Source organism: Gymnodraco acuticeps, unplaced genomic scaffold (genome assembly GCF_902827175.1).
Source record: "Gymnodraco acuticeps unplaced genomic scaffold, fGymAcu1.1, whole genome shotgun sequence".
Lineage (NCBI taxonomy): Eukaryota > Metazoa > Chordata > Actinopteri > Perciformes > Bathydraconidae > Gymnodraco > Gymnodraco acuticeps.
This window is the reverse complement of record NW_022991584.1, coordinates 1,236,318-1,260,990: the sequence shown is the minus strand read 5'-3', so window position 1 is coordinate 1,260,990 and position 24,673 is coordinate 1,236,318. Positions and strand designations below refer to the sequence as shown.

Below are 24,673 nucleotides of genomic sequence, written 5' to 3'. Positions count from 1 at the left end.
GCAGAGAGCCCCAAACTTTCTTTTCCCTGGCGACATCAACCAGCTCTGACTGGGGGATCCAGTGAAGAGATATAATCCCTCCACCTGGTCCTATGTTTACCCCTTGGTCTCTTCCCAGCTGGACGTGCCTGGAACACCTCCCTAGGGAGGCGCCCAGGTGGCATCCTTTCTAGGTGCCCGAACTACCTCAACTGGCTCCTTTCAACTCCGAGTCCCTCCCGGATGACTGAACTTCTCACCTTATCCCTAAGGGAGACACCAGCCACCCTGCGGAGAAAACCCATCTCGGCCGCTTGTATCCGCGATCTCGTTCTTTCGGTCATGACCCATCCTTCATGACCATAGGTGAGGCTAGGAACGAAAATGGCCCGGTAGACAGAGAGCTTTGCCTTCTGGCTCAGCTCTCTTTTCGTCACAACGGTGCGGTAAAGCGACTGCAGTACCGCTCCGATTCTCCGGCCCATCTCACGCTCCATTGTTCCCTCACTCGAGAACAAGACCCTGAGATACTTGAACTCCTTCACTTGGGGTAAGGACTCATTCCCTACTTGGAGTGGACAGTCCATCGGTTTCCTGCTGAGAACCATGGCCTCAGATTTGGAGGTGCTGATCCTCATCCCAGCCGCTTCACACTGGTTGCGAACCGATCCAGTGAGTGCTGAAGGTCGCAGACCGATGAAGCCATTAGAACCACATCATCTGCAAAAAGCAGTGGTGCAACCCTTAGTCCACCGAACTGCAGACCCCCTCCCCCACGACTACGCCTCGAAATCCGATCCATGTATATTACAAACAGGATTGGTGAGAAAGCGCAGCCCTGGCGGAGGCCTCACCGGAAATTGGTCCGACTTACTGCCGAGGACCCGGACACAGCTCTCGCTTTGGGAGTACAGAGATTGGATGGCCCTGAGTAGAGACCCCCTCACCCCATACTCCTGCAGCACCTCCCACAGTAACTCCCTGGGAACTCGGTCATACGCCTTCTCCAAGTCTACAAAACACATGTAGACCGGATAAGCATACTCCCAGGCCCCCTCCAGGATCCTTGCAAGAGTAAAAAGCTGATCCGTCGTTCCACGACCAGGACGGAATCCGCATTGTTCCTCCTCAATCTGAGGTTCGACAATCGGCCTGACCCTCCTTTCGAGTACCTTAGAGTAAACTTTCCCAGGGAGACTGAGTAGTGTGATGCCTCTGTAATTGGCACACACCCTCTGATCCCCCTTTTTGAAAAGGGGAACCACCACCCCGGTCTGCCACTCCTTCGGTACTGTTTCCGACTTCCACGCAACGTTGATGAGACGTGTCAACCATGACAGTCCCTCAACACCCAGAGCCTTCAGCATTTCAGGGCGGATCTAATCCACCCCCATTACAATCCGTTTATTATTTATAATTGTAATGATTATTATTGTGATGATGGATCACAGTGGCAAACGGAGCTTCAGGCTTAGGAGGTGCGCACGCAGTGTCTCGTTTTAACTGAATAATGGTCATTTTTACATGGATTTATGAACTGCCCCTAATTACCGCCCCCCTTCCAGAGACACACTGGCAAACACACTCATACCTGCTTGGTATGACATTGAAAAAGTTACATTAAATAATAAATACAAATAAATTACAATAAAATGACTGTTGTTTAATCTTCACATCTTGTAATCATGTCTATAATTTTGAGCACTAAATTATTGAAAAGTATCGATACCGGTATCGATAAGCGGTATCGGTACAATGCTAACGATACCCATCCCTAGTCACCGTGGATTATTACAAAGTGACTGCGCTGTGACTGTTGTGCGAAACATTTATATGCAGGAATGAAATGTGAGTCTTTATGCGTGGTAGTTATTCCAGTTTTAAGATGACACCATAACAATGTCTTCTAATTATGTGTTTTTCACAAAAGGGCACTTTTTCACGATCGTATAATTATTTTTATTTGTTTTACTGTGAAACTAAACAACAAATAATAAAATTCTCAAATGAACAAGTTTGAAGTTACTTTACAGCATTTCAGTGCAGGACCAACTATTTCAAAAAGGGGATTCATAGTTCAGACTCTGGGCCCAGCTTGGTTGGGCCAGTATCACAACTGTAATATTTAATGCTACAGAATAAAGCTACATACCATCCTGTTCTCTGTTACCGACACACAAACACTGCAGTATCTGTTGTAACTGAAAACAGGGAACTCTATTATCCACGTCACATCGACATAATCTAATTGTTTTCCACATCCTTCCTCATTAAACCGACTCGTGGTCTTCACACATTTCAGCCAGATACATTATCAGTCTGTGATGACTCATATTAGCTCAGGCCTCTGTATCTCAGCCGCGCCTGTTTTCATCAATAGAGGTTCATCATCTGGTCAAAAACAGGAACAAGAGATAAAGGATGTGGTTAGTGGAAGCCGACTAAATCTCTGTTTATTTCGCGTGCTGATGCCACAACATTATTTCATGAACAAAGGGTTGTGCAAACCTAATGCTAACGAACACATGTTTGTCACTTAAGTTGTTTTGTTGCCTGGGAGAGATTCAATCCCTGGTTAATAGTGTGTGGTAACTTAGAGATGGTCCCTTTCCTGGCAGAGCCGCCTGATGTTTGTTTTAGCTTGTGTGTTACAGTAGCAAGTTTTGCACCAAAACCATTCATCTTATCTGTAGAATTATTTCTTTGAAGTCTACCAAATTAAATTCTAAGGAGAATTCATGATCATGTTATTGCCTATGGTGACAGATTAGATGAAAAAAAAACTACTTCTGAGTGAATGTTATCAAAAAGCCACTGAACTGTTCCACAACTTCAAAAGTAATTTAGCGGTATCCTCCTTTAATTCTTACACGCATGAATGATAGCACAAAACAAAAAACTGACGTGTAGGATTTGGGAGTGTGTGGCTGAAATGTAGGGAGGACATAGATTAAAAAGCAGGTTAAAGGCTGCTGCTCTTTCCACAGGCAAGGTTGTCAAACTCGTTCTGCAGACAGACTCTCCAACCCCCCACTCTTAAACGTGTTAGCATTCTTCCTCGGGTCAACCCTTCAAGAGGAGGGAGGTTAGATTCGGGGCAACGAAGGAAACGACTCAAACAGGCGACAACATCTTCGCCAGAGTTTAGTCATCTGGATTCGGTTAGTTGGCTTTGATCCAAAACACTGAAAAGATCAGTTTGGTTTAAAAATAGCCCATAACATGCGCCTCATAATTCATGGGAAATATCTGAACAAAAAAGGGCAGTGTTTAACACAAGTCATGGATACACAGTTGGAATACAGTAGAACTTATGGATAAATGGTAGACATGAGTAACTAAAAGTATTATTAATAGCAGTAAAAGTCATAATATAGAAAAGTAATTAGAAAAAAGTTGAATCTTCTGCCTCTACAATCTGAGTGTTTGGGATAATTTGTCCATGTTGTATTCTGTTCTAATTCAGAGTTAATTGTATTAAAAATAAATAACATCTGTCTAAAAATCAGTACAAATGAACAGATTTGTAACCTGACAAGTGAGGTCTACTTAAGCTCATCTGATATGGCTGTGTGTGTAACATCTGACAGGAAAAATATGTGAGACTACTGAAGCAGAGAATCAATAAATCCTTGGCTATCAGCAGGAAGGGAAGAGTACTGTCATTGAATTAGGACTGTGATACTATCAACATTAAAGATGTGACTATTAGAAGATCAGCATCATTCACTGTTAATATGCAGTCAATAACAGGGGAGACACTGCTGTATATCAGAAAATAATAGAAAGAAGAAGATGTCAGATATAAACTGTTGACTTTTAAAGCATCATTAAGCACTAACAGCCGACGCCATGATCTCCCTCCGAGTGTGTGTGAATAGGAACAGTAAACATTATGAGCCCCACAGCTGGGCACGCTCCCATAATAGTCACAAATCTATTTCTGAGCAGTTAAACAGATAACCTCTCAGATCATCAATAAGGGGGCGGGGAGGGCGCTGTAATCTCTCCTCAGATACCCTGCCTGTCTGTCCTTTTAAAACAAAAATCTCTACCTCTTCCTCAGTTGCTATGGTAACCGAAGCGGCCGGTTGACCGGTGCAGACTGGGTTGGTGATTCAAAGTAAAGCCTCTTTTCAAGCGCACGTTACCCTCCCTTTTTAATCTGCTCTGGATGTTTATAGGCGAGAAAATAGGATTGTCTCTAATTCTGCGGACACAAAACAAATAACAAAAAAACATTTAGGATTACAGGGTAAAATGTAGCCTAATGTAGTACTCAGCGGCACTGAAATCCTGCAGAGCTCCAAAGACTAGACTTTGTAATCCATCGGTGTGTGTCGTATTTACATGCAATATAGAGCACTCTCCGGGGGGGGGAAGTGGAACCTGAGAAGGATGGGCAGGAAACGAGGCGAGGTGAGCGAGCAGACCCCTCTCTGCTCAAGGTGACTTTCCTTTTCATTGACCTGATTATCTGTTCTCCGCCCCTGGAAAAAAGTATGCCATCCTCTCACACACACTCACTTAACCCTGATAACGGGCTGCATTTGCTGGTGGGAGGTAGCAACCCGTAGCCTCTGTGCACCAACACATATTTCCACCGCCGCCTCACCCTACCTCCCAGCCTTGTCATTACGGGGCATTCCCAGCATACACAGGACAACTCTCTCACCACCAAATCAGCCCCAGGGCCTGATGGGAGCACCCTGTCATCCTCCCCTCCCCCCCAGCCGGTTACTAAGGCAACATCGTTTTTCCGCACCGACACCTCCTAATAAGACAGACGTGACACAATCACCTACGTCTCGGGGAGAGGAATCCAGCCTGCATCCTGGCTGGGGAGTGATAAAGCACACCCGCAGCCCCTCACACACAAACACACACACACACAAACACACACACACTGATAGCCTCAGACTATCAGCCGGTCACATGCAGTCCACACACACATTCCGATCAGCAGCCGGCTTCTCCTGCTCTCCTTTTGCTCATTTGATTACAGGGTAGGATAGACACAGATCCATGGAGCTCGTCTTACCCTGTCCAGCTCGCCTCTGTTGCATTCCCTTTATATCCTCACTGCAGCATCCAGATTTCTGCACCGTCGACAGAAAAACACAACAGCATTTCATGCACGAAGGTATGTAATCCACGCAGGTTCAAAGTCGTTGCTAATAAGCACCTTGATTCCCAGGGGCTGTAAAAAATCAGCCCGAGAGGAAACTCCCAGTCAGATGAAGGCAGTTTTGCTCTGATGGCAGGGGGGGCAGGCAGGGAATGAAGTCGCCGTACAGCATGAGATCATGTTTGAGATCATGGCGAGAACTTCTCCTCGGCGTATATATATATCCACTCCCTCCCTAACCTCTCTCTCTCTCTCTGCCTTTCTCTGCAGAATGCCGGGGGCAGAGAGGACAGGCACAGATGTTACTGGCTGCAGGCCACACCCCTTTTCAACACTCCCAGTCCTAATAGGATGCAGCCGAGCCGTGGCCACCGCCCAGCTCACCCCCCCCCCCCTACGCTGCCTTTGGACAACTTGCTTTGGGTTTGTTTGGAAAAGGTTTGTTCGGAGAGTTGCAGGAGGGAAACAAAGCTAAAATGTGTAAATGTGGGTGTGGGAGGGAGATAGATGGGAGGAAGTGAAAACGTGACAAGGCAACTGGAGACATGTCAAAAACATAAAATGAGAGAAAACAGAGGAGTTTTGCACACGCCCATTCCCTACCTTAAAGGAATTCTTCTACCCTCAAATGGTCAGTGTATGTCACATACTCATCCTGTTTTAGTGGTAAGGAAACAAAGAATCCAAAATAGGAAACATTTGATGAATTGTAGAATGTAGTGAAAATGCATGTTTTTGAAGTATGGAACATATGACCTGATAAATAAGACTTTACTGTGATTATACCACAAGAGTTGTGTGAGTTTTGATGCTGCTGTTGTTTAACACGGCCCACATTTACTTCAGACTGAAGATATTTCTCCATTTTGAAATCTTGTGAACTCATGCAAAGAAAACTAAAAGATTTCATTATGACTTCAAGGTAACAAAGAGTGAGCAATAAAGTATTCCTTTAAACACGTCCTGTTTATCATTAACACCTTCAGCCTGAGCTGCACATATCCCATCCAAACAGTCTGGCAAAGACGTGACAGCTGACAGAATATCCAGAGAATTTTCATCTAAACAATTCAAGACACTCCTTCGTGATTTACAGCCCTAGAATCACTCTTGCATCCCAGCTAATTACTGACTCAGCATCCATAAAACATCGTTGCAACATAGTGATATTTTTTGGGACTGTAGCAAAGGGATTGTCTATAGAGGATGGTTAACAAAAAAGCATTTAACTTGAAATAAATATACCCAAAGTGACATTAATTTGGCCTTTTGCTGCAAGATTTTGCAAACGTCAACCCGCAATGTAACAATGAAAGACAGATTTCCGTCAGTCTCATTTCATGTCATTCTTTAGAGGACTTTAGAGAAGGCCCAAGTTATTGTCTCGACAGAAAACTCAATTATCAACCACTGTCAAAACTATAGGTTTCACTGTGAGAAACTCCAAAATGATAAACGTCGCTGGCGGTACATCATATCAGCTGTCGCTAATTAACGTTTATTTTGTGAGTGAGTTGATGGCAGGCCAACATTAGGCTTGACAGCTGAAGGATTTGTTCTCTGCAAGCCGGTGTCTGTATCCAACCAAAGATTGTTTATGAGGTTGAAGAAGCCTCACTCTGTGACATCACTGTAAGTGTCCCGAGTGCTTATATACTTCCCACAGAAGTGTGATAAAACTTCTGTGGGAAAGAGTCACGCTAGTTACAGGACTCACATACTTCCTGTTAAATAAACATATTCATTGGTTTTGAATTGGATAGTCGTCAAATGGTTTGTTTCTATGTCATTTTGTGTGCTTTTTGAAACTGAGTTGCTGTTGGTACCAAATACACAATATCTCAAGAACTCAGTATCCGCTCATCCCTACATTAAGAGGTTTAAAATGCAAGGCTATTGTTGACACTACATGAGAGGGTGATGAATCAACTCTTGTATCTTGAGGCTATAATAACATCCCAAACCAATTACTTTGGTCATCTACTTGATTCAGGCCAGCCAGGTCTCTGTGCAGGTGTTGTTGACAGAATAAGTGTCACCTAGACCTCATCAACTTCCTGTTCTTCAGAAGTGGGTCAAGTGTTACTGAAGGGTATCACAATAACAACACATCATAGTGCTTTTTGTACATTTTATTATGCAACTCCACGCTGTACAATCAGCACATAGTGACGAGAAGCGGCAAAAACACACAGTAGGGTATCAAATGTTCTGTAACGGAGACTGACACAGAGACAATGGATTTACGCTCCTCGCCAAGACTCGAAACACTGCTCTGCCAGAATAAAGTCACAAATCCAACCTACAAGCAAAACCTTATCCTCAACAGCTGTGAGTGAGCATTCAATACCCCTCAGTGTTAGAAATGCTTCCTTGCTTCATCCCTTAACCACAAAAAGCACAAACCAACCACTCTCCATTAAGGATTATTATTTTTATGGACCATTAAGGTCACTTAACATGATTTTTTGGGTAATTAAAACTTCAAAGTTTGAAACAGCTGCCTCTCTTGCTGCCAGCGTGTAAAGTGCCTGCAGCCATAACATTTCTGGACCACTTCCAAGTCACATGTCATGCTCGCTGAAATAATACAATATTGTAATTGTCTAATCTTCTTAAAACGTTCTGCTTGGATTCTGAATTGCCGTATCTGAGACTGTAGCTTGATCCCAGAAACGGGGTCTATGTGAAACAGTTTATCTCCACAGGTCTGGTGTTGCAGACATCAGTGGCGATCCGCGCCGGTGTAGTCATGTGTGGATAAGAGTGGAAGCTGTGCAGTCCTGGGTAGCTGCCTCTGTAAAGAACGTCCTGCAGCTGGAACAACAGACAGGTCCTGTTCCCATGCAGGGCTTCTGTTCTGCTGGGATTGATCATCCGTGTCAATAAAAGCCGGACTGATGTTTTGGTGACCTCAAAGGCCACAGGTACATACAGCAGGGAATGTATGGTGCACTGCGGATGCTGCGACTCCAGGTATAAAGGCGTTGTCGGGCCTTTCTGTGTTTCAAATAAGATTTAAAGCAGAGATGCTTTAGAACAACAGATGCTGCATTCGCCAATGGTATGATATGGTTTACATTTGCTTTCTCTTAGGTGGCCACAGCCTAATGTTTTCATATTTTCTTTTGCAACACTATTTGTTTTATTTACATAGCTAATATCATTACGAAAATTATCTTCAAGGACTGACAACATTTGGCAACCAACAGAAAGAGAAGCAATGTGTGTTGCCATATATCACGAGAGCGTGTTGCTGAGACAAACTATTAAAACTTCTCAGACTGAAAGAGAAACTCAGGCAAAAAATAGTGTGAGAACTTTGTAATCTTTAGTGCACTAATCTGTTTATTATTGAACACGTAAGGGCAGACAAAAAACTCAACTTTAGTCTTTTCTTACTGTTTTATCAACAGAAATGACCTATTTCTCTGTTGCTTTGGACTTTTATGAATTTGTGTCATGTCATAAACAAAACATGATATATCAGACACAAACTTGCCATCCTCCCCAATGGTTCAATACAAGAATGAAGTTTAATGGTGAACGCTGCTGGAGCTCTGAAAACACTTTGCAAGGCATCAGCAGGGAAACATGGCAATCTGATTGGCTGCAGATTGTGGATGACCCTGAACCGTTCAGCTGTGATTACAAGCCTGTTGACAGAGTGTCAGGAAATAAAAGGATTTTGGTGAAATGTTAAACTCTGTGCTTACAGTGTGAGACATGAGGTCAAACGCCGCAAACACATGAGATGATAGAAATAGTGGAAAAACAAAGTTCTGCTGCCTGCGGGCTAATGAAAAGTATATTTTCAGCAGAATCATGACTGACAGATTTAATTTGAAAAAACTGTTTCTCAGACTGCTGCCAAGGAATGTGTGAAAGGGGAACGCTATATTACGGCTCGTATCATGTGGTGGAGGGGAACAGGGCCACACCGTACATAATATGTTTCTTGCAGGGTGGGGCGTAATCCATAAATTCCACCCAAGCAGCCCTTCCCTTGCAGGAGACCCTAACTTTCACAAATGAAATGCCAGGATTGAAAAAGATCCTATTGGTCTCTACCCACCCTCTGGAAAGCTTGTAATTACCCCCTGGAATAGAAAAGTCCATCCCAGAAGGGGCCACCAACTTTCTGGATCCACTTATCTCTACAACGCCAAGCCAAGGAGCAGCAATCACGAAAAGGAAGGCCAAGTAAGGATACACTTTGAGATAAAAGGAGAGAAGAAGGAAGTGTTTTTCTAAGGATAGATGTGGTCAACTTTCATTTGTGGTAGAGATAATAACATTGATCTAATGGCAGGGATGGGTTTCCTCAATGTGTACGTCATGAAGTGTGATGTTCTCTCGACTCACATCATCAGAAAGCCTCTATTTCCTGTAATCGATTAAAAGCATTAAAATGGCGATACCAACATCATGAAGAGTGTTTTTTACTTTTTTTAGAAGCTCCTCTTCACATGTCATGATAAGTCTAGTATATAAGTTGAGTGAAAGTTCAGTGTTGTCCTTAAATAAGCTTTATTCAGGCGGCTTTTCACAGTCTTCCTCAGTGGATGGAGGTGAGAATTGAATGAACGCACATGAAGAAAGCTGGTAAAACGTTCCTTAATATGATGATTATTTAAAGACATCTGAGCCTTACCCATCATATTAACCTATTGGGTTGTTTTCTCGCCTTGTTGTCTTAAAAAAACCGATACAACCCTTGAATAATGATCACGCCTCCTGGAGCCGCTGCAGCACATTTAATATGTTTAATATTAGTATAAAATGCATAATTGACTCGTACAAAAATCACTTGTGTAAGATGTAAGAGTTCTCTCTTCGGAAGGAGTGAAGCAGACTAAAATATTATGAAGTGGAAAGCTGCAGTGAACGTGCTTGATTGACAGAATTTGAGGGTTAAAAGGCTCTGGCTTAACTTGTTGATCCGTCCAGATGTAGGTCAAGCTCAATGCGCTGAGAAATCACTGGTTAGTGGTTTCAGCACAGATAAGAAAGAGGGCTGCATAAGTACTACAGTAGAGGTAAAATGTTAAACAAACAAATAGAGTAACAATAATCCAATCAGTGTCCAGTCTGCTCTGAGGGTGAAGACAGCGTCAAAACATCGTACATGGCCATTAGTTTACGTCACACATGGCTGCTCTGAGAATTAACTCCTCAGACTAAATCCATATGAAAAGGTCTGAGGGCTCGGCCTTATATGTGCCCGCCAACACTGATATGAGGCTGGCTTATGTCCAAATGGAAGCATGACTGACAGACACAGAGGCAAAGTCTAAAGTCAAACCAAGCTGTCATACAGTAGGCGGCCATCTTGCATGGTTGCATGGCTGAGCTGCTTATCTGTGTCATAATCTCAGCGACAGAAAAAAACAGCCTGAGCCCAGACGAGTCAAAACTAAATATTAAAGCTAGGAAAATCTGCTGGGGAATCAGAAACTAAAAGCATGGCAGAGCAGTGAAAAATGAAACCAAAACACAAGCAGCAGAAAGAGGATGTTTGGGGACGTTAACAAGGACACCTGCTGTTTAACAGGATCGACCTGGCAGCCTCTGCCCTGCGGCCTCTCCGCTATCAACTGTGCAAACTGATGGGACACAAACAACACTTATGATGCTCATATATGCTTCAAACACCCCCTCAAATGGCACTCTACTGTACGGGTTACAGCTCTGAAAGATGAGCCAGTTGTGCTAATGGATCACCTCGAAGTCATAACACTGGTGGAAATAAAACATAACGGCGAGAAAAGAACGAAAAAACGGACACCGACAATGGTCGCCACTAAAAATCTGTAATACAATAACTCCCGAGGAACATTTTAGCTGTTGACGCAGCTGGTTTCGTCTGACTGCATACTTGTTTTGACGGTATTTCTACAGTAATGTTATCACACAGATATGTTATACTGTGGGAACCTGCTCCTCGTAGCAGCAGCCTGAAACTCTTCCCAAAGCAACCAGGATACGTTCTGTTCCTGGAGGGAGGCGTGTGGCTACTGTGGCTATCTTTTAGATGAACAGAAGCATAGCATACGGCATCAGGAAAGCATGAAGGCAGCACTTTTAGCTATTACTTTGTGAATGTTAATTGTAAAAAGTCACAATGTGCCTCACTATAAAAACGACAAAGAAACAAAGATGCTTTTTGAAACAATCAAACATTCAATAAGAATGAGCATGACAGACATTACTGGCTCCGAGGCGCCAACTCACTTATCGGGAAATTCTATTACCATGGAAAAAAAATAACTATAACATCTCAGTTTAAGAGAAAGAGGATTTGTTAAACCAGCCTGCATTACTAAAGAGGATAATGACAAATCAAGGCAGTCCATTTGCAAAGGGAGTTAACCGCAAACATGATCAGGTCAAAGAAATGAAACTCTAGCCAGCTCTTAAAGTGGCCTGATGCTTTTGTGAACTCTTGATTTAATCAAGTTGCATTCATTCAAGGTACAAAGAAAGATACAAAGATGTAGCATAAACATATTTGGTTTCTGGCTTTGCTGTTAGACTTGTTAGAACTTGAGTGCCCTTTCTGTCGGGTGAGGCTGCATTTCAGGAGCAGGATAAAGCATGCCGTGCTCTGGCAGCTGAATCTGATATCCGTCTGCTGTTTGAATACCTGCAAAACATGTTTGCACGTGACCTGTTCCAATCACAGAAAATAATCAAACCTGATGAACTGCATGTTCTGCCAGTCCAGGAGTCACTGCTAACATGTCTTTTTTTCAAAAGTGTTAATACGTACCCTCAAGGCTTGAATTTAGAAAACAGTGTGTTGTGAGGTCATCAGATTAGCGTTGAGCTTTGTCTGGGGTAAACGTCAAAACAAGCTCAAAGTCAGATGGAAAAGTCTGCACCTGGATACCGCCACAGTTACCATCCTTTGAGATAAATCCTCTTTGTGCCCCGATAAGATATCACTTACATTCAATCTTCGGGATTTGACGGTAGGAATGCTTCCGTAACAAGGCTGTATTGTTGAGCGTCATTAATGTTGGTTTGATATGAACATGCATTTGATTTCCGTGATTGAGCTGTTATTACCAAAACTACAAGTAGCAGCTTGAACTGATGAATGCGCACATTTTCTTAAAGACAAAAACGCTGGCCTTCAACCAGCTGGAAGCTCTCCTGAAACAAACACACAGCACAGAGGGGTCACACCCTCCAAAACTGCTAACTCATTAGAAAAGACATCTTATATCCAGCGTCTCTGCTATGGGAATTAGCATTGATAATGTGACCTAGACAAAGGGGATGGAGGCGAGCAGGGATTGAAACTTGAATCCCACTTGGCCCATAAACCCCCGCCCATCCTCCCAAACCAACATTTCGGGTTATGGGACTCCCCCACACACGTGCAGGACCCACATGCTCCCTTTGTTTGAATAAACACACACACACACACACACACACACACACACACACACACACACACACACACACACACACACACACACACACACACACACACACACACACACACACACACACACACACACACACACAACACACACACACACACACACACACACACACACACACACACCACACACACACACACACACACACACACACACACACACACACACACACACACACACACACACACACACACACACACACACACACACACACACACACACACACACACACCACACACACACACACACACACACACACACACACACACACACACACAACACACACACACACACACACACACACACACACACACACACACACACACACACACACACACACACACACACACACACACACACACACACACACACACACACACACACACACACACACACACACACACACACACACACACACACACACACACATCTTGCAGCTAAGGCAGCCCACAAAGTAATTAATGTTGATGCTCATTGTCATGGTAATCTGAGGTTTGCCTCAATTCTATCGCTCTGGCGAGAGATCAGTCACGTTCTAACTTTGTTAACGCCACCCTTGAGCAGGAAAAGCAAAGCAAGGCTTTTAATTAAGAAACTACACACGCTGTAGAGTATTACCCGATTGAAAGACTTCAGTCAGGAACACAACCAAGCAAGTATAAATATAGGCTGTGTCATGTGACATACTGTAACAGCCTGAGACAATTATGTCACTCCAAACGAGACGGCACGTAACCAAGGACGACTATTTCCTAAAATGTTATGTTTCTCAGAGTGTATAGGGCATTTATCACTGTGCTAGGACGGAGCAGTAAGAGGACTTCATCTTTGCAGCATTGGGAGAAAATTACAGCTCAGTATGCGCAAAATCACTTGATTGCTTTCTCCTCTGTTTACGTAACTTTAAAGGAGATCTTACCAACTCTGCGATGTGTTCTACAACTTTTCAAAGATAGATTCACTTAAACTGGCTAAAAGATGAAACGAGTAATGACTGAAAGGGCACCACTGAGAGCGCAGACCTCAGCCAAGGCAGCCAACTTAAAATCCGTTCTGTGATTCGGAGCTGCTCCAATATTTAATGACTTCTTCTTTTGCCCAATCTGCGTCCTTAAGAAAAGTTTCATGGAAATCGGGCCAGTGTTTTTTCCATAGTCCTGCTAACAAACAAACAAACTACGATCTATAAGAAACATAATATGCTTAAAATGGTCTTTTCACTCAATTTGTAAGACTGGGTGCAGCGTTTTAAAATGTATATCTTGGTCTTTAAAACGTTTGAAAAAGAAGTATCTATGCAGGCTTCAGAAGTAGCACAGCTTGTACTGTGCAACTGCAATAAGTTCAGATTGGCCCAAAATATAATTTCCTAGGTGACCCTGTTCTAGTTATAGAACCAGAGTACTGCAGGGAGCCGCTCTGTGGAGATGAGTCCGTGCTGCAACAACAGTGACTGGGCTGAACTCACATAACCCTTTAAAACCAGGAAATACATTACTTTATTACAATATCCCAAATCTATGACAAAAACTTGTCTCACATCACGACAATGATACAACATGGATATATTGTCTAGCCCTTTACAAAACATTGTAATGTATTTGTGATGCATTTCTAACTGCTAATAAAACAGTGCGAGTGAATGAGTTGCTGTGAAGGATCAATAACTCCCCATAGGGTCCGAGGGCTGCCAACCTTAAGCCCATTCATTAAAAAATGTGCCAGCAGTGAGTGGCTGAGCTGGAAACGGAGCGCACTGCCCTTTCACCTCCCAACAATCGGGGAGGTCAAGAGTCAACGGCGCTGGGAGGGGACAAGCGGTGTGCATTTGTCCGGTAGGCATCTAAACCCATCTGACAACGCAAGTGTTTAGGGTGGGCTTTTCTATTGCTGAAATGAGCAGGCAGTAAAAAGTAAACACTCCAAGTCGATGTCTTGGCTCATATTGAAGAATGTAATAGGAGTATAGGATAGAGTGATTTAATGTAAACAAAACAAAAGAAAGAAGGACATGTAGCATTCAAATGTCGATCCAGAATTTGAATGGCAATGTTATGAATGTAGCTTTGAAGTATTAGTTACAGCGTGTAGTGTTTACTTCTCAAAAAGTGTATTCATTTTTTCAGACAGAGAGTGTTCTGTTTTCAGTCGAGGTGGTCTGCATCCTTAGCCTCTCTTTTGGTTATCTCTCCAGTGAATAATACTTGCAGGTCTCCATCAAGATCAAAGTTAGGGGCTAGATCGGCCTTTGGTTTATACTACTCAACTTTTCAAACATGCAAATTGTAAATCTGAGAGGTGGTGCAGCTCTGCCACAAAGTAACGATCCTCAAAATGTGAGGTTGGGTCCTGGGTGTGGCCAACAACGGCTGCCTGAGCCCAGCTGTCCCGGCAGAGAGGACAAGTGCAAAGCCGGGCCAGACTGGGGGCAGGGTGTGGCAGGGCAGGAGTGCCATGGCGACGGAGCAGCCTCGATAGAGCAGGGATGCTAAATGAAGCTATTGTCTGGCCCAAGTGAAGCACAGCGCACAAAGAATGGCACATTCAAACAGTCATACAGGCCTATTGTTGTGGCAGGCCAGCAGAGCGCTGCAGGTCCACCATCTATCCCACAGGATCCCCAACACATCATACAGAGAGAAAAGCATCTGAGAGCACGAAGATCCACCATACTGACCTGGAAGAACCATCCCGCTAACAATTCAAGGACTTTTCTAGATCACTTTATCAACAAAACCATTACTGGATCAGTCTGACTTAAAATGTAGGGCTGCTCAATTAATTTGAATCGCGATTACGATTATCGCTTGCAACGATTACGAAAACAACGTAATCGTAATAAAACGAATATTTTTGTATTATTATTATTTACGTTACTTAAAGTTCAGGGTAATCAACTGTTAAAAACATACTGTTCACATTTTTTTTCTCCAATAAATGGATGTTTTCAAAGTCAATGAATAATCGCATTTAATAATCTCAATTACAATTATTGACCCAAATAATCGAGATTATGATTTTTGCCATAATCGAGCAGCCCTATCTCACAGTATACCTTGTCATGTTGTTCAAGAGAATACAATAAAGGGTATGTAACACATGCAGCGTGAGTCAATATGTTAACTATGTGAAGTAGCTATGGTATGTCTCCTAACTGGATTTGCTACCTTCTCATACTATACGTTTTCTTTGACTGACAATGCAGTGTAAACATCCACTAAATGCCTAACCCCAGCAATTACACATGTCAAACATGTAAAATAGAAGATCAGGTTTCAACAGTGCATGATTTACAACATAATGTATACCCCTCATATGGCCCTGCATGCTACAGAGAAAGCCAACATAACAAATGACAGCCTAAATAAGGATGGACATTTTCATTATCCTCACTGGGAAAACAGTCATCAGCTGTGGTCCGTCACCTGCCTCTGTGCATTAATGCCACCACCACATCCAGAAAGCATGCTGACATATGGCCGTCTTTAAAGGGCTCAGCTGTGTTACAGCCACTCCTTAATGACATCTACCATTGAAAAAATAATTAGTCTATACCTCCCCCCCTGTTGTTGGCGCCGTCGTTTACTCTTTACTGTGCAGTGCTTAATGAGAGCCGGCCGCCCCCCTGCTTCATGGCCAGGCCTGTGAAACGTAACACTCAGTTCATTAACCCAGTTCCCTGAGAGCTTCAGCAGTGTGTGCTGACAGACAGAAGAGCAGGTACAATACACTCACACCGTTTATGGACTGGCCACTTAGGGGTTGGTGCTTTGTTGTGGGGAGCAGGAACTAAACCGAAAATAAGATCATGGGAATGACCAATATATCAGCCTACCATCTTCAAATACCTCCTCTTAATGCCAGTTGTATCAGCCAATGTCTACTGCCAATGTGAAAGAATGACTAAGTCTGAATTTATTCATTTTCTTTAAGATCATTTAAGCTCAGTCAGCTGTCAGATCATGTTAGTCCCCACTGAGGAAATGCGAAGACAGAGTGGATTATATCACCACATACACTATTGAACGATGTGCTCCAGTTGTCCACCAGTGCCAAATGAAACTGAGTCACAACGCTGCCGTGAGTTTCAGCAAGAACACTTTTTGTCAAACTCAGATTCCGGTAGCAGAACAGAGTGTGCAGGATCACGAGAAATATCAACAAACGACCAGTGCCAACAAAGTGAAGCAGCAGAAGCTGTAGCCCAAGGCTGTCCTTGTGCAGAGAGAGACAGAATGTAATTATTAATGTGGTTATGATTGTTAAAGTGAACTGGTAAAGCTGCTTAATAAGCTACAAGCTTATCAAGGTATTAGTGTTGTCAGGATAGCTTTTAAACTGGATACAACATTTAAAAATATTGATCAATAGCACTTTTGACATGAGGATTTTTTCCAGTGATAATAAGTGAATATATATTTAGATTTTAATTTAAAAAAAGGTATATAGCTGTGTGTGTGTCAACTTGCTGTTCACGATAATAGAGAGCAGCTAGTACCCTAGTATCAATACATTTAAATAAGTAAATATTTAGTATTGATTTTTTGACAACACAACAAGCTACATGCAACGCCTTGTGTTTGCTGAACTGTCATTTTGCCTACAAAGGGTTGGTGCAAGGGTTAACCATTAGAAGACCTTTGCACAATAAATAATTAGTTTCAATGTGAAGCCCCTTGAGGCAACATTCTGATGTTGATGATATTTGGCTTACATGAATTAAAGATATTGACTTGAATACTGGTTCATGTCAGAACAGGCTTTGTAAGTGTGAACAGCATCAAACAGGGTTATACTTTACAGGCAACCATCTTCAAATCTGTCAATATACTGATACAGCTCATCAGCCAATAATATGTTACTATATACATGTCAGGCTCTAATAGGAAGGCTTAAAGCTCATACCATGGGAAACCATGCAGTTCCAACAAACAATCATTATCTGCAATGTACATCTATTCAGCACAACAAGGCATGCAATTGAAATGTCAGGGCCTGTTGATGCTGATCTGTGACCAGCCAACTCCCTGTCTGAGCATTAACACTGTGGACAAAATAACAGCATGGGACATCACATAAGGCTTCTCCCATGTTTACAGTGAAAACATGTCTGCAGATCTCACCGCAGCAGTAAGCCCTCTCACAAGGCAGCGGCCCATTACAAGCACGTACAGGCCCCTCGATGATTAAGAGCATTTTAATTCTCGGGAATGCAAGTATTTTCTGATAAGCGCCTAAATGGGAATAAGCCTGCCCCTACAATGATAATGCTGTGATAATCTCTGTGTTCAGCTCTCTCACTGACCACTAACTTCACGGCTTTCACAAGTGAGTTATTCCACTTCTCAGCACAGCGATAAAAGTGAATATTAACTCAGAACAGGTGAAGTATCAAATGTCTGAAAGCCACAGAGGCGGGCCCTTTTATCTAGGGTAATGTGGCAGTTTGGGTCCTTAAGGCATATGTGAACTACATTTGTCCATCATGGATGACAATAGAGAAACACCATTTTGATGAGAAAAAGTGCAAAGGTGTGGTTATCTTAGCACAGCTAAAATCTTAGCACAGCTAAAATCGAAACGCTATCCACACAAAAATCTGTTTAAAGGTTATCAAGCATTTGTGGACCTGTGTGCCTACAGATATCAGCCTCCCTGATAAATCGTGCCAAGCAGATATATTCAACAATATTAGCTTTATGCAGCCATGTTGGTATTGGCATTTATTTAGTAAAATAAATTGCAGAGCAGCAATACCAAAGTAACAAAGGTTGCCAACTCAAAACCACTGACATGTTCAAGTGAGAAATGTACCACATTGGTCAGAGTTCTCAAAATGTCAGTTTTGTATGTTGTTTTTGAATTATTTCAAATTTCAAATATTAACACAGGTGGACCTCACATATCAAGTATCAGTGGGGCTGTGCAACTGGGTCAACAAATTACTTATTAACCAAAGTCACAATTCAGACTCTTATGAGCTTTATGCTTTCCCTACCATTCCAAAATTAACCCCATAAACCGCAAATATTTTTCATACATTAACACTCTTCTGCCAACCTTCAAGCCTCATGTAATAACTCAGTGTAAAGTACTAAAACGTTTTAATCTTAATAGTAACTTTTGCACACACACTATACACAATTATTGTATTTTTTTTTATCAGGTAGGCCTACACTGTAGATAAGTCTTAGTTAAAACAAATATTTGGACAAATTATGTTTCTTGTCTATGCACTACTATTACACCAAAGTATATTCCTTGTGAACATCTAGTTGGCAACAGATAGGATTCAGATTTGGTTACATAAGTCTGTGAGACATTAATGATAACAGTGAGCCATCCACACCTCTCACATCTACACTAGTGAATATATTGTCTTCAATGTTGCCTCATTTCAGCCGGGAGAAGACCCTGGAGGTCCCCGGGACCCCCGTGTATCTACTGCCGTTTCTAGATAACTTCGTTTGGGCTTTGGAGGAGGAGCCGTTGAACAGGCGGTTCCATGTGTGGACAGGTCGGCTTCCCCCACAGACAAAACAAAAACAATTTGCAAAAGAGATGCAAATGTCAACCGACTCCTGTCTCCTTTCTGCCCCGGGTTTAGGACACTGAAGACCGGGTAATTCAACAAAAGAGCTTCCGTAAACTCGCTGTTGTGTTGACCGGCCACACCGGTACGGAGGTCACCATCACAACCAGACGGTGTTGTGGATATTCAGCGTTTTTTGTTTCAGTCGTTATGGTCAGAGTTTTTGTCCTAACGACATCGTCCTTACCTCGTCACGTTGACCATTTTTCTCGGTAACCGTGTGCACGAGTTCATCAGGTAAGTAGAAAAGTGGCGAAACCCGCTGAGTCCAGACGGCACAGAGATGATTCAACAGTCCGGGTTGGTCCGGGCTGCTAATGACGTCATCGGTTTTAGCAAGCCGTCTTCTTCTTCTTCTCTTTTTAATGGCGGATCGCAAACAGCTTTTGGTCGCATACCGCCACCTACTGTACACGAGTGTGTATCATCATGTCATCCCTCTAATAAACCAACATATCGAAAAACATAAAACTAAGAAACCATAAAATAAATAAAACAAAACAAAAACAAAAAACAAATCATCCATGGTCTATTCTAACCTACTGTTCGATTATTTTCCCTATCCCAGTTTCCCTCAAAAAGGTGACACTAGCCTCATCCCAATACCCCTCCTCGACTCCTCTCTTCCCCTCCTCGACTCCTCTCTTCCCCTCCTCCGAGACTTGACCCGGAAATCGATCAAGACACGCCATGTTGAAGGACGTCCCAATAGCTGAAATGCACACGGAGGAGTCGAGGAGGGGTGAGGGAGGAGACGAAAGGGAGGATACACGCAAGCAGACTACGCGGAAGTGTTTTCACTACCCGCGTATAAAAGCCCCGCCCCCACCTTCACAGCTGGTCGATTTCAACAGAGGAAAACCGACAACTGGAAGATGAGTGGAAAAGCGTCACATAAATGTATAAGTGCTCACAGCTCCGTGGGAATTATTATGTACAATTCATTTCTAAAAGGCTTTCACATTACTATAATTATATTTTTATTTAAATGTAGGCTACATTTTACACCAAAACAGAACACAAAAGCAGGACCAACCATCATACATTGAATTCCTTGACTAACAAGAGAAAGATTCATTAATTTAAATAAATATTTAACAACAAATGGGCCGGTTCTAAGAGGTTCTTCAGTTAAGCCCGATGAGAGGGGATACAGCTGTGCACATGTCATCATTAACAGACGTCGTTTAAGAGTGACGTTTGAGTGAACGAAGACATCCCAATTAATACCTGAGGACTCCTCTGTCCTCGCGTCACCTCCTCGTGTCTCTCGCTCGCATCTTACGGAGGCGGAGCTAAGACGCAAGGAAGGGAAGCGAGTGAGGGAAAGGAGGGGTCGAGGAGGGGTATTGGGATGAGGCTAGTGCCTTTCTGGTAGCTCTTACTCCTTCTCCTTCTGTTCCCAGAATACCAGCTACATTCCACTCCCTCTCTGCCTCTAAAACGTTATCCCTTAATTTTCCTCTTTCAACTCTATAGGTGACACAATGTAATACAATATGTTCCACATTTTCCCTAACTCCACAGTTCCCACACTTGTCACTGTCACTTTTCCCCATGACATACAGCGTTTATCAAGCAGTCAATGCGCATGCGTGTATTTGTTAGCCCAGAGAGCATCATGGTAGTAGTAGTCTTCTGAATCAGAATCGGTTATATTAGCTTTACACATACTAGGAATTTGTTTTGGTATAAATGGTGCATACAAATAAACAGAAAGAAGAATACGTAGCATAACAAAATAGGACTAGTAGACAGTAGTACTACAATACTAGTACATTACATAGTGTAGTAGGATGTCAAGAACGCTCTTCACATAAACTTTTGAAATACCATTCATATTCTAATTTAGTGATTCTACAATTTAGGGTACATTACATTCCATGTCCATTGATGTCCACTGATGATAATTATAATTATTCTAACTATTTTCTTCAAAACTATCATATTTTGCCTATTATTGGAAAGCATGTTATAATATCACACATTATGTGCATCCTATGCTTTATATAGCTTGAAATGTGTCATGATTTTTGCTATGTCCGTTTTTCAGTTGAGGGTGTCTTGGTTTCAAAATAATGAATACAAACCATTAAAGTAAATACAAACTATTATTCATTTCAAAAGTCTAAATAAAGAATAATAATATTTTTTTAATTGATTTCCTCCTTTACATTTATTTCATTTAATCGTTTATTTGAACCGGGACAGTGCACATTGATGAACACTTTAACCCTTTCATGCATGAATTATGAAAGCCTCAGTCAGGATTTTTTTACCAAGTGTTATTATTGCTCTTGGTGCATGAAAAACAAGATTTGAACTTTTTTTTTTTTAAATCTAGTTTTTTCAAAGAGATGTTTATATGTCCACTCAGGTGGACAGTATGCGTTCAGGGTTTGAACTGAAGAGATGTACATTTTGAAAAAATGATAAATAAAGATGTGCAAACTTAAAATGACATTATAATAACATAAGTATATTGATTTACGGCCCAAATAGATATTGCAGATGAAGTATTTTCAAGAATAACCAGGGCCAGGGGCCAATTTGAGGCCCCACACACAGTTATTTGATGAGTGCTAGTGGAGCCTCGCAGCGGCGAAACCGTGCCGCGCCACCCTAATTGCGCCACATAAGCGCATAGGTGCGCCTCAGATGAGGCCCCCCTCTGCAAGGTGTGGCCCCCTCCACAAGGTGAGGCCCCACACAGTCTGCATGATCTGCCTGTAGGGAGGGACGGCCCTGGGAACAACAGCAGCAGTACCAGTATGAATTGTAGTTGAAATGCCAGTGATGGATGACGTCCACTGTAGTGGACAGGTGGTTAATCATGATTTCCTGCAAACATAACATCAATACTTTGATAATTTATTAATTATATGATTCCTTAGTTGTTACTTGATGTCACCACCTTTTTTATACCTGCAGGGGACGCTTTCCATAAAAGGATTGGCAGGATATAGATGGGTGACTTGGTCCATGTGGCTTTCTGTCGTCCATCTTGGTTTAGAGACATGTATCATGCACTTACACTGACTTGGCACTGAGTGGCAGTGTATGGGATGATGCAATAGGGTCCTATGTAGTGGCTGATGGTGCAACTATGCAAAAAAAAACAATGCATATACAAGAAAACACCTTTTGTCCACTGTAGTGACCTCTATGCATGAAAGGGCTAAAACAAAATAATGCTTACAAGTGTAAATGAGCCGGATTTTAGCTTTGAGCTCATTTCCATCCGTAGTCCCGTCACATACAACATATAAGAACATTACATTTATATACATAGCAAAAATAAATACATGACATGCAGGAAGAGCATGAGCAGCATACAAGCATTTACCACATGGCAGTACAATGTAGCAGCTATGACATATAAAGTGCAAGATAAGATAAAAGTGCTACATAAAGTGCAAGAGGAGATGCCCCTGTATAAAAGTGCATTTAGCGGTGATTACACGTCTGTTTGTTTCTCAACCATTCTTTAAGTTGTCTTTTAAAACTATTGAGAGTGGGACAATCCTGTATCTCAGTTGGGAGGCTATTCCACAATGAGCTGCCTTTAATGGAGAGGACATTTTGTCCAAAAGTTGTCCGTCTACAGTGGACTTCACAATCTCCTCTGATTTTTGACCTAGTGCAGCGTCCAGTGTGTTTTTTGTGGATGAATTCCCCTAAGGGAGGGGCCCTCCGCCAGTCCATGTAAAAATGTATTAAAAAATCACATACTTTTAAAAGACTTAAAATTGTCAAAACTCAAGAAATGGTGTTTTTCAAGAATGGTACAGTGGTGGTATGAATTTGGCTTTCTGTCAAACACCTTGATAGCTCTCTTGTACAGTTGTTCTATGGGTTTCAGGTTTGTGGCACAAGCAAACTACCAGTTTGTAAAACAGTATTCAATGTGGGATAGAATCATACAGTGGAGGTTTGACTTTGCAGCATTGACAGTTAAGAACGGTCTAATTTATTTAAAATGTTGCAAGTTGAATTTAACGGTATTGGATACTTTCTTAATATGTTTCTTAAAAGTCAAGTTCGAGTCCAGTATGACTCTAAGATACTGGAAGTGGGAGACTAGTTCTATTTCTGCTCCGTTTAAAAACATATTGGATCCTTTAATTTTGACTGGTCGTTTACTGAACATCATGCATACTGTTTTTTTTGCATTTAACTGTAAGCAAATGTTGTTCAGCCAGTGTTGAACCTTGTCCAAAGCATTAGAGACAAGATGAGATCATTTAAGTGTTTTTCCCGTGTACAAAGATGACCGCATCATCGGCATACATTTGCATATTCAACTCAGGACATACATTAGGCAAGTCATTAATGTACAGAGAAAACAGTAATGGTCCAAGAATGGAACCTTGTGGAACCCCAACAGGGTTCACAAGGTAGGGGGATTTGGCTCCGTTGACCAAAACACACTGTTTTCTGTTCGATAAGTAAGACTAAACCCATTGTATCGAAACTGACGAAAAATTGGAATATGTCAGCTTTGTAAGGAGCACTTGGTGGTCAACAGTGTCAAAAGCCTTCCTGAGATCAAGGAAGACAGCACCTACATATGTGCTCGTGTCCAACATACATTTAACCGTTTCCACAAAGACACAGTTAGCTGTCTCAGTGGAGTGGTGAGCACGAAAACCAAACTGCATTGGGTGGAGTGGAGCGAAACCTTTGTCTAAATGTTTGGTGATTAGTTTTGACACCTATTTCTCAGCTACCAGAGACACAGGGGAGGATGCTGATTGGTCTGTAATTGGACATTATTGCCTTATCCCCAGATTTAAAGATCGGTGTCACCATGGCCACGTTCCAGGATGATGGAACTTCCCTCGTGCTGATAGATTGATTTACTAGTAATTGGTTTTATTAGACCATCAATATGTGTCTTTATAAAGTTGGTGTCTAAATCATCTGCATCCCTAGCCTTAGAACCTCTTAACCCTAAGATTATATGTTTTACCTCAACCTCTGTGATTTCCTCCAAGTCAAAAACGGGTTGTGTACTATCCACAGTCGGGCTAGGTGAGACCTTAGATGGCAGGAAGAGCTTTGTAATGTCCAAAGCACTATTTATGAAATACTCATTTAGAGAGTTGGCCAACAGTGCAGGGTCTTTTATCAGGGCATCATTGATTTTTAATTCTCGAACATTATTTTCCTGTTTGGTTTGTTTACCTAATAGTTTATTTAAGATTTGCCAAACTTTTTTACCGTTACCTTTCGCACCTTCAATTATATTGTTATATAATGTATGTTGGATCTCTCTGCGAATTGAAAGTACTTATTGCCTGAGATCGCATGCTGTGGTTTTATTAAATGTGCCAAGTGCTAGGACTGTCTTAGGGAAGAAAGCTTTTAGATGTGCAGCTCCACTAACATGGAACAGTCTGCAAAAAGAATGGAAAATTACCAAGCTAGTACCACTATATGTTTTTAAAGCTCGGTTGGATGCTACAAAATCAGATGCTGTTGGTACCTGTACATGTGGTTAAATATGTAAATTGTAATCCC

General features: G+C 42.1%; 1 protein-coding gene across 1 annotated transcript in view; it reads right to left on the bottom strand.

Moving 5' to 3' along the window:
- The window catches only part of LOC117533821 (disheveled-associated activator of morphogenesis 1-like), a 50,942-nt gene extending 31,450 nt beyond the window's left edge, over positions 1-19,492 (bottom strand). Inside the window, 1 exon segment of the mRNA XM_034197777.1 lies at positions 19,338-19,492. The gene's annotated coding sequence lies outside the window, so the exon portion shown is untranslated.
- Between the last annotated feature and the right edge of the window lie 5,181 nt (positions 19,493-24,673).